Source organism: Cydia amplana, chromosome 13 (assembly GCF_948474715.1).
Source record: "Cydia amplana chromosome 13, ilCydAmpl1.1, whole genome shotgun sequence".
Lineage (NCBI taxonomy): Eukaryota > Metazoa > Arthropoda > Insecta > Lepidoptera > Tortricidae > Cydia > Cydia amplana.
This window is the reverse complement of record NC_086081.1, coordinates 1,239,148-1,251,231: the sequence shown is the minus strand read 5'-3', so window position 1 is coordinate 1,251,231 and position 12,084 is coordinate 1,239,148.

Genomic DNA, 12,084 nt, shown 5'->3' with positions numbered 1-12,084 from the left:
CGTATCACGCGAATCTGAATATTAAAAAGCAACCTTGCTCGTTGGAGATAAGGTCGAAATTTCTGTGTCTAGAGAGATATGAGTTGGATTCCATAGTTTATACCATCGCGTGCGCAGTTCAAAAAGCAAAAAGCGTTATGTAATGTTCGGTAATCATGCGCGGGCATGTCATGATGGTTGTTTGTTTTTTAAGCGATTAAGCTTTAATAGTAGTTTAATTGGGTTATTTTTTACGAGAAAGCTTATTTTTGCGTGAGTGACATAATGGAGAACGTTTAAGCACATGATTGTCAAATTTCAATGGATTGGTTTTGATTTTGACATAATAGAAGTTAAGAACTCAAAAGGACATAACCGTCGATGGAACGCTACTAGAGTACGTAGACAGCTATATTTACCTGGGTAAGCAGATATCATTCAGTAGTCAACGAAACGAAGAAGAAGTAGACCGACGAGTAAAAATAGCTTGGAATAAATACTGGAGCCTAAAGGAAATCCTGAAAAGTAATATGAATATGAAAATCAAGAAAAAAGTTATGGATATATGTATTTTACCTTCACTGACTTATGCAAGTCAAACCTGGCTGTTCACTGCAAAAATTAAATCAAAAATAACTACATGCCAGAGAGCGATGGAGAGAAGCCTGCTAAACATAAAAAGAGTTCAAAAAATACCACATATAAATATAAGAGCTGTAACAAAACTAATAGACGCTCTGGAACACGCCAAAACACAAAAATGGAGATGGGCTGGACATGTTGCCAGGCTGTCAGACTCGCGCTGGACCTTGAAAGCTACCACCTGGAAAGGACCTGCAGGCAAACGACGCTCCGGGAAACCTAACAGCCGTTGGACTGATGACATAAATAAAACAGCCGGTATAAACTGGAAAGATATAGCTACAAACAGGGATAGATGGAAGTCCTTGGAGGAGGCCTTCACCCGATGAGGGGTTCTTGTCCACCACAAATAATTAATACTTTGTATATTTATAATATGTGAAAATTGACTTAACAATAACAATAAATAATTCTAATTGACATTATACCTAAAATAAATACTTATAAATAAATGCTAACTTATACTGTTGTAATGAAATGAGTGTAACAAATTGGACTTGAAATAAAAGGCTTTTTTATTTTATTTTATTTTTATTTATAATAGAAGTTAAGGTAAGGTCTCAAATCGCCGCTTTTAATAGTATAATCAGTTATGACAGTTTTATGTGACACCGAGTTCATTGATTACTTTGGCCTAATGAGCCTATTAAGACTAAATCAGAGGTCAAATTAGATCAGTGCCCTAAGCATGTAACTTGTAATACACGTGGAAGTCCCTTTCTAACAAAAGCTATCAAAAAGGGACTTCCACTTGTGTTACAAGATTTACAAGTTACAAGCTTTTGATAAACAGGGCACAGATAATCTTTAGGAGCAATCACATCGGAAGCTTCGTCAGAGTTATCGCCTCCTAACTTTTAATGTCTTTATTCGACACACAATGACATATCATAAACCCTTTTAAGTACTTATATACCTACGTTCAAAAACCGCAAATTACGGCCAGCATAAAGATAAATATTTCCAGAGAGGAAAATAGCGACTACGTTTCTATGAAGCGGTCGTCCCCTTCCCTCTTAAAACACTCGTGTGATGTACAAAGTATGCCAACAATCTGATGCTACATGCCGTTGCATTGCAACTAGCAGCCAATGAAGAAACCTATTCAACAATGGGCGACATACTTGCATGTCACTTTCGACACCATCACAAACGATATTCGAAATTTTAAACAACAACTTAGTAACATGACTTTGTGAAAACTGGTGTCAAGTGACATTGGAATTATTGAAATATGTAAACTACGTGTTGAATTAAATTCTTCTGTAAAATCATATTCTAGAAAATCTAGAACAAAACCAGACATCGTGTTTCCTTAAACTGAATACATAGAAGGTCCTGAGGCCTGTGTTATAGCAAACAAACAATTTCAATGGCACCTTTATCAAATTGTTACACCAGTTTCTGATGTTCCAAAGAGCCACACGTGTTGATTTGAAGTGGTATAGGTAATAATTATTTCAGGAAAACAAAGCTCCCGAAAGAGACTCATGCTGCTTGCAAGCCGTTATACATATAGCGACCTCTGTTGTCTAATCATTGTGTAATGAATAATGAACTTGTGAGATACATATTTCAGAAACTTCCTGTCTCGCACAGGTAAACTGTGGAATGAACTGTCCGCCGCGGTATTTCTGGACCGATACGATATTCAAACCTTCAAGAGCGATCTTGCAACCCCCTCTGGTGTTGCATTGCAGGTGTCGATTCGTCTTCTCCTTTGTGTTATCATAAAAAACTGCGAGACTAGGATTAACAACCGTAAAACCTCCCAACTATAGTCCAAAGCTCCCAACGGTGGTCCAAAATTAACTGTATTTTTTTCGTTCAGGTGTATTTTACTGGAAGGAAGAATGGAAGAAAAAACTGAGTAAACCAAAAAGAACATTGGTATTTATACTTAACTAGCGACCCGCCCCGGCTTCGCACGGGTTAACAAATTATACATAAACGTTCCTCTTGAATCACTCTAATATCTATTAAAAAAACCGCACCAAAATCCGTTGCGTAGTTTTAAAGATTTAAGCATATAGACAGACAGACAGACAGGGAAGCGACTTTGTTTTATACTATGTAGTGATTTCCTTTTGAACTTGTGGATCATAGTTGCAGTATTCGACTAATAGTTGAGAGGTTTTACGGAACTTAACATTAACAGACATACTTCATTAGCAATGTCACCACAGCCTTGCAGAGTTGCAACACCAAGTCGAATACCGCGGCAAGCCGATAAGTGCAAATTCGAGTAAGCAGAAACAATAGGCGAGGAAAGACTTGTTGGAAAGCATTGTGCTATTGAATCGTCATTTCGACTTGTTCAAGGTCATTGCGACACCCACTGTCAATTTACGATAGATAAGCGGTAAGCGGAACGGATTTTCTGATCTTATTGTGAAATAATTGTAATTGTTGTGAATAGCAATTGATCGTGAATACTTCTGAACTTCTGAAAAGCGTTGGTAACCTAGTGGTACGGTACGCGACTTTCAATCAATATTATAATCATTTGATATTTACCAATCGCTTTTCGGTAAAGGAAAACATCGTGAGGAAACCAGACTAATCCCATTAAGGCCTAGTTTCTCCTTTGGATTGGAAGGTCAGTTGGCAATAATAGTCGCGTCGCTTTCTAAAAACTATAGTGCCTAGGCCCTGCAAAAATTTCACCCACAGCTAGACTACCACGTATGAAAATTACAAAATGTTGGACAATAAGCTTTGAATAGTGTCATATTCACCTGTTCGTTAAGATTATTTATCTAGGACATTCTCTTGTAACTTAGACCAACTGTATGTATAATATCTATAACATCACATCTCTACTCTACTTGACGTGACGATCCTCCCCCTTTGGCCGGTTTCGCTGTATTCCATTATGTGTTGAAATTGACATTGAAATACTTGCATACATCTAAACTGGCAGTAGTATTATATAGGTACAGATACTACAGATTGAATCACATGAACTGGCTGAAGAAATCACTTTATTTTATATTACACAAAAAATTTCCAGATTTGCAAAAAACGCTTAATTATAAAGTTTTTTACACAAATTTTCACGACGAAATGAGGAAGAACTACGGAAAATTTGAAAGTACGCACATTGGCGGGGAATCAGAATCAGAGCAAATGGAAAAGCACGGCAAAGTAGGCCAATACATAGAAAGAATAGTAACACCACAGGGACTAGATAAATCTTATTCATTTTTAAAAGAGGTACATCTACAGTTCTACACTCTACACTTCTGGCAAAAGCTTCCACAATTTGATTGAATTTAACACATCGAAAACCTTGCAAGAAAACTCTTCCACTCCGAGAAAGCAGGAGTCTGCGAGACATTCACCGTTACCCAGTAAGCCGCATCATTCTATCGATCCTCCATCACACACCCTACAATCTATTAGCAGTGTTAACAAGGGACAATCAACCTCCGATAAACTATAGCCCGCTCAGGCAACTTTCACGGGCCCGCTTCCTCGAACATCGAAATACGAAATTTCCTCTCTCTATCGCTCTTGCTTCGAAGGATAGAGAGGAATGGTGGTTCGCTGTTATAGCCCATGCCCGCGGCATTGTGCAGATAAATGGACAATTTAACACCATGCAGACGTAAATTTACATTTCATTACGGATAGTTATGATACTTATGATAAACTCTTTCATTAGCGGGTGATGAATGTTTCGCTCGCCGTTTATTGTGATTGAAGTTCGCCTTCTTTGTAAGACTGTAGGTGCCGCCATTTTGAATATACATAGGTAAAGTAAATTAGATGTGAAGACGTTTCTCAAGAAGTGATTTCTCACTTTTCTAGTCTGGTATCCAAGTGAAAAATCGGGATACGTTAAAAAAGTAAAGGTTAATAATGTATAATTCATTCTTTAGGAACAACCCGGGCTAGTACATCTCGCGACATAGACTATCCGTCTTTTTCTAACTAAGATAGCTTATCTCGCCGCGAGATACTGTCGCGCCAATCATGTGCTAGGGGGTGCATGATAGTGTTTTTGACCAACCGGATCTGCTTAAAGTTTGTTTATTTATTTAAAAATCATGGAAGCGACAGAATCTTTGGAGAAAGGAGACCACTGGCCAGCGCCAATAGAATAACAATCAATTTTATATCCTCGTGCGTTACGATGCCTCATTTTGCACTAGTGTTGTAATTGTAAGTGTGAAACATCGATAAACAAGGGAACTAATCAAATTACTATATTACATATTTTGTGTTTTATTTTATAGCAGTCACACATATAACTAAACAAGTGACCCTCCGGGAGTCTCAGCCGATACTATTATGACACCAATTACAGTTTATAATCAATAGAAAATTGCAACTCGTATCGTACTAGATAACTGATGTTATACTTAGTTGTTGTGTATACAACTAGCAGGTAAAAAGTGAATGGGAATGTATTCTTGGAAAACAAATTGAAGAGAAACCAGAACAGAAGAATAAAGAAATTGACGAATAGGTAATACGGCGACGTGGAAATGTTGACGGTAAAAGCGTCTAGGCTTGCCGTGTAGGTTCTAACACTTATACTGTGATTACTGTGTCTGTTCTATCGACATTTATATTGGATCGTTCCAGCCATCACTAGGAACGTCTGCGATGCTCGTGGAATACGTAACATGTCACAAAGCCCGAAGGCCGCGGCGCCGTACCGATGGTGATCACAAGCGATGTGGATATTTTGACGAAGAGGATGCATCGCTTTGCAGTGTAGTTATTAACTCTTATACTGTGTCTGTCCTATCGATATTTATATTGGATCGTTCCAGCCATCACTAGGAACGTTTGCGATGCTCGTGGAATACGTAAAATGTCACAAGGCCCGAAGGCCGCGACGTGCCGCCGAATGGAGGTCACCGACGATGCGGATATTTTGACGGTAAAGGTTGCACATTTCGTTTATTACAGAATCTTAATGAATGAACGCAATATTAAAGCTGCTACGCTATAATGTCAATATGCGATGCAAAATAATCTAAGAATTAAGACGTCAATTCACGAAAACATCATAATTTTAAGGATAATTAAGGAAAAAGAATTTAGACACAATAATTATACATAAGATCTGATGTAAATAAATAACGAGATATTTCAAGAAACGGCTGTTATCAACGTTATGTACTTTTAAACATTGAATACTTGTAGCAGAAAATAGAAGCAACAAAATTCATGTTAAAGATTGCTTTTAAGGAGCGACAGACGAATTATTCTTATTGCTACCAACTGACCCTTTGAACCCTGGGTTAGGCTGGTAGCTGGCTGCTATTGGTTGGTTCCCGCACGTCTCCTCTCATCCCCGACTCAGGGAAAAGGCAGACTTACACTCCAGAGTAAGCTGAAATATGTCATATGTCATAGATATCCGCCCAGGACAATATTATTAAAGCATCACAGAAATCAATTTCCTCAACCCAATGTCCACATCTCGAATAAAAAAAAAACAAATAGTACAAGCACCAATATCCACTCACCTATCAAATCGGACGCAGCATAAAACGGGCCTAAATAACAATTTAAGGTCAATGAGCCACGTAACGCTGAATAAACTTAATCCGATCCATTCTATTCGTCACGGCTACATAACAGCTAGCACAGACTTATCCGCAGATAGATATGCTATGAAAACGTATAATCGGGAAATCTTATTATAGTTCGTTTTTTTTAGCATTTGAATGAAGGTAAGCGATTTAGACATGTCTTTTAATTGAAAACACTTTTTAAAAATCAATAACTATTACTTATGAAAGCAGAAGACTATAAAAGATCGTATTCGATTCATAATTGTTACATATTTACTGTAACTTATTTTTAAAATGTGTTTTTCAACTAAAAGACACGATCAAGATTGTTTACCTTATTTCTAATGCCAAAAAAAACGAAGTATAGTGATCCGTCAAAAGACGTTTTCACAGTGTCGTTACTAATTAGGAAGCATGTTTACGTGCCAAACATCTCTATATAAATAGAATATAGCTGTCATATAGATACTAATTAATAAATGTCATTTCCTTATTATAGGATTCTACATTCTAGACCGCATCGGCACTTACGGTCAGGTGACTCAGGTGAGATTATGGTATTTATGGTCAAATGCTTAGGTACTTTCATAGAGAAAAAAATAAGTACTTTCATAGAGTCCGCTACTCGATGCTAGATGTAGGTAGACTACGAAAACAATAGTCTTTTTGGTACTAAAACTGATGTATGGAGTGAGCAGAGCACTCAATTCTTACTATACATAGTATACATATATTTCTCTATGGTATTTTTATTCAATAAATAAATATGACATCTATTTTCTGTTTTTAGTGTTCAGTACAAAACTTTGTTCACGGAACACTTATGGGATCACTTAAATTCGGTCTTTATTTAACCTTTTTGGTCGCCACTGCAACGACGGTACTTATGCGCTCTACTCACTTACATGTCTGGCACTCACACAGCATGTAAGTTAATTACTGCTAATCAATATGTAGGTGAAAGTGATGCTTGCACCATTTAACAGCAGTTCCTATTATGTGACTCGGTAAAAAGGAGTTGTATTTGCTAATGCTTTGTGATGTGCGAAAGGTTTAATGGATTATGCAGAATATGCAGAGAATATTTAGTCTTGTGTCATATTTCCTTTAATATATTTCCAAACAGTCGAGCAGTCTGAATATGCGTTTGCGTTTTACCCTCTATTTATCCAGGATCTCATCAGCAGATGTCCAGACTACAGACAGAGAGCTGTCACAACCCAAATATCCCGACAAATTGAGAAACTACTACTAATTTAAAAAGCGGCTAAGTGCGAGTCGGACTCGCCCATGAAGGGTTCCGTATTTAGGCGATTTATGACGTATACAAAAAAACTACTTACTAGATCTCGTTCAAACCAATTTTCGGTGGAAGTTTACATGGTAATGTACATCATATATTTTTTTTAGTTTTATCATTCTCTTATTTTAGAAGTTACAGGGGGGGGGGACACATTTTACCACTTTGGAAGTGTCTCTCGTGCAAACTATTCAGTTTAGAAGAAAATGATATTAGAAACCTCAATATCATTTTTGAAGACCTATCCATAGATACCCCACACGTATGGGTTTGATGAAAAAAAAATTTTGAGTTTCAGTTCGAAGTATGGGGAACCCCAAAAAATTATTGTTTTTTTTCTATTTTTGTCTGAAAATCTTAATGCGGTTCACAGAATACATCTACTTACCTAGTTTCAACAGTATATTTCTTATAGTTTCGGAGAAAAGTGGCTGTGACATACGGACGGACAGACAGACGGACAGACAGACAGACATGACGAATCTATAAGGGTTCCGTTTTTTGCCATTTGGCTACGGAACCCTAAAAATCGGTAAAAACTGAAAAGCGAGCTCCTTAAAAACCTCTTTTGCAAACAACCTGTTTTAAAAATCCGTCTGCTTAATGAATGACCTTAACGTCTTCATCTTCTAACCATCATACCCATAATCATAATCATTTCTTTGCACATGTATACTACGGTCGTAATATCACAAACATATTTACAAAAATACACTTACACGACTTAATTTTCAGTGTCTTAGAGGCGTGTCGAAATATTTTTGAAGTCAGCTGCAGAAGTTGCTAAGCGGGCCAGGTGTTCAAAATGATCTTGACGCGACTGTATTTTTATGAGAATAAGAGCGTGTCAAGGTGAGTTTGAACACCTCGCCCGCTTAGCAACTTCTGCTGCTGCCTGTACAAGGAAATCCATCCGCAAACATGTAGGAAATAGTCATAATCCATATTTATTTCCAGGTACCAATAAAATTAGTGTAAATAGTATAAATTCACTAAATGCAATAAACTAATAATATTTGGCAATAAAGCATCGGAGTCGGACGTCCGCGCCGGCTTCCTGCTCGAACTCGAAACAAAACACGGCGCGCGCGCGCAGCGGTGAATCACACGCGGGCCTATTCAAGTGTAGCGTATCGCTGACACTACTTGTTTTTGCTACTTTTTGTTGTTTTTTCATCTTTCATGGAAGTACGTAAGTTTGACGTGATTAAACTCATATCCAGAATAACAGGTTGGCTCAAAATTATGTTGACTGAACATTTACTTAAGTATACGAATGTTATTATTACTAACGCGACTTTTACAAAATGTCAGTGAAAATTAAAACTACAATCATTCAACTGACACAAAATGTGTTATCTTCATAGTTTTCTACTGACTCTACTCTGATACACAAACGCAAACATTTGTTAAAATTATTATGCACAGTAAAAAATCTTTGTCAACGTATTTCGGGCCACCCTGTAGGTAGACTGCTGTACCATTAGTCTTTGCCTGTAATAACTGGTTAGGCCTAAACTTAACTATTTTATCTAATCTTTTAATTCTAAGACTTACTGCATCACCTACTCACATTACCTACTTGTTTTTTAGGGTTCCGTAGCCAAATGGCAAAAAACGGAACCCTTATAGATTCGTCATGTCTGTCTGTCTGTCTGTCTGTCCGTCCGTCCGTATGTCACAGCCACTTTTTTCCGAAACCCCATACTTAGAACTGAAACTCAAACATTTTTTTTTTCATCAAACCCATACGTGTGGGGTATCTATGGATAGGTCTTCAAAAATGATATTGAGGTATGTAATATCATTTTTTTCTAAACTGAATAGTTTGCGCGAGAGACACTTCCAAAGTGGTAAAATGTGTCCCCCCCCCCCCCCCCTGTAACTTCTAAAATAAGAGAATGATAAAACTAAATAAAATATATGATATACATTACCATGCAAACTTCCACCGAAAATTGGTTTGAACGAGATCTAGTAAGTAGTTTTTTTTTAATACGTCATAAATCCCCTAAATACGGAACCCTTCATGGGCGAGTCCGACTCGCACTTGGCCGCTTTTTTTGCCTTGTCTTCACTACCCAAAAGTTGTCTGCAATAGATCCCTCCTTAGCGATATTATATGCTTAATTTGTATGTCATGTTTCTTTTTTGATATTGGTGAGCAATTAAGAATATAAGTAGTTTTTATTGTATTTTTAATGTACATATTTAGTTTCCAAAAAAGTTTTACAGGTCTATTACATTTATTAAAACGAGCACTCACGTATTTTAAGTCGAAGATTGCTCAACATGTTTCACTCCTTAACCAGGAACTTCAACGGGAGCACGCATTGGCACATTGGCAGACAGACGTGACGTGAGTGACCCGTTTTAATACACTTAATATGTCTGTGTCTCACGGGAGTTTTGTTATTTCACAGGCCATTGCATTTTAACCTCCGTCCACCGTTATAAAATTCATTACTTCCCATTGAGTTATTATTACCCACAAATCCCACAATACCCACTATACCTGTATAGAAGCCATACTAAACAATGAAATTGTCGCAATCGCAACCTGTACCACGCGACTGAAACGTCGTAAGTGCCGCAAAACTCATGGCGCTTACGCGTTTAGTTCACGAGAATCACGCTCCGCTTCTATGGTTTGTTCAGTTTGTTGTCAAAACAACAACAACTCCTGGCGCAAAATACTGGTTCTGGCACAAAATAACCTAAACTATCTAAACCTATATTTCTGTTCCACTAAATCGTAGGTACCAGTTTAAACATTGTAAAGTAGGTAATTTATAAATTCAATCACGTTCAAGCTACTTGACCATAAAAACAATAGAACACTGATTATTAGCCATCATTCCCAAGTTCGGATTAATGAGTGAAAATTATTAATATGAGTTTCCGGTGACCATACATTTATGTTAACTACACACGTACAAAACGTTCCGATTCAAGGCCGGACGCCGATAATCGGGGTGATAAACAAAATACTACACAAGTGAAAAGGAACAAGAAGAAAATGCCAATAAAAAGGAAGTAAACTCCTTAGAAAGTGTCCCAAAACACAAACGACAGTTTAGCGACAGACGGATCTTTAGTACACCCAACGGCGCCAACCACCCAAGATTGAAAAGACATATCTCAGCTCGACTTGCAACCAAAAAGCAACTTTATCACAGAACAAATAAAGTCTAAAACCAAACAACTTACAGCTTTAAGGAGTAAATCGACGCATGAGTCATACAAATAAACGTAAACATTACGGCTAACGGAATAGACGTCAAATTTATTTGATTGGTGGAGCGCACGTGCACTTCCAGCTTCCTCTGAGCTTCTTAGATATAGCACATTCGGAGTAATAGGGACACGTGTGACTGTGAAGTGTTGGATAGATTGATGCTAGGTGATGAAGATAAACAGTCAGTCCGGTTGCAAATCATCTGGAGTATTAAGCATTGACGCGGCGCAGTGTTAACTTAATAATAACTGTCACTAGAAATTTAGATCTCTCTCAAGAGAGTCTCGACGCACATCTCCATATGTACCTACTCAATTATGTATTCACTTGACTCCAACAATCGTTTGAAAAGATATTGCGTCCAATGATGATGATTCTCTCCTTCTCTTCTGAATCATAACAGCCAATAAGACATACCTTTATAATCGCTCTTAACTACACATTAAGTAATTACAAACATCAATTATAATACGCAAAAACAAGACGCGGCTGGAAGCAAACTTGTACTTGTACAAATTAGTCCAAGGGGGCAATTATGTCACTTATGGAAGGCGAGAGGTCAGTCAGCAATGATCACACGTGTAGGTGATGACATCCGTGGAATAATTAAATGTACCCAAATGTTTCAAGATTTTTTAAAATCATCTTGTTCTCTTGTTAGTTAGACACATTACATTAGATTGAGAAAGTCAAATGAAGACAGCGAAGGGGCGAAAGGATATAGAAATTTGCAATGATGAGACCGGAATATTAAGAATTGCTACGGTATTTATAGAGAATGGATCGAAGAATTCTAACAAAAATAGCATGAGAGAAAAAAAGGAAAAGCTAGCGATCACGAATTATGTGGAATGAACACTAGAACTAGTCATCCTAACGCAAAATTTACGCCTCTTAAACAAAATGCTAAAGATGAAATACTGACAGAATTGTACGATTCTCGGGATCTAAGCAAGTATAAATCCAAAACCTCTAAAACATGCGCTAATACAAAAATCGGATATTTTATGTGCCTTTATTGAGAAGCCAAAAGTAAAAAAATTGGAAGCAACCTTTGCCTGAACAGTCATCGTACCGAATTAAATTAAAAATGGTGTACCTAATACTAAGGTAACTTGTGTGTATTCCATTGCACCACATGACACGCGTCCCGACCACGACCCTTAGACATAGTTAATCATGGGGTTGAAGACGTAAGGCGATATCGTCGCAACAAGATACGTCGCACGTTAAACCGAGACATATCTAGTTAGAATTCCTATAGGGTTTCTATTGTTTTCATGCCATGGACTAACTACAGTGGTTGAGGGCAGCGAGTTTGACGGTGAACTGAAAAATAAAAACCTGCCTGATAATATAATTTTTGTTGAAAATTAATCACGTTATTAATA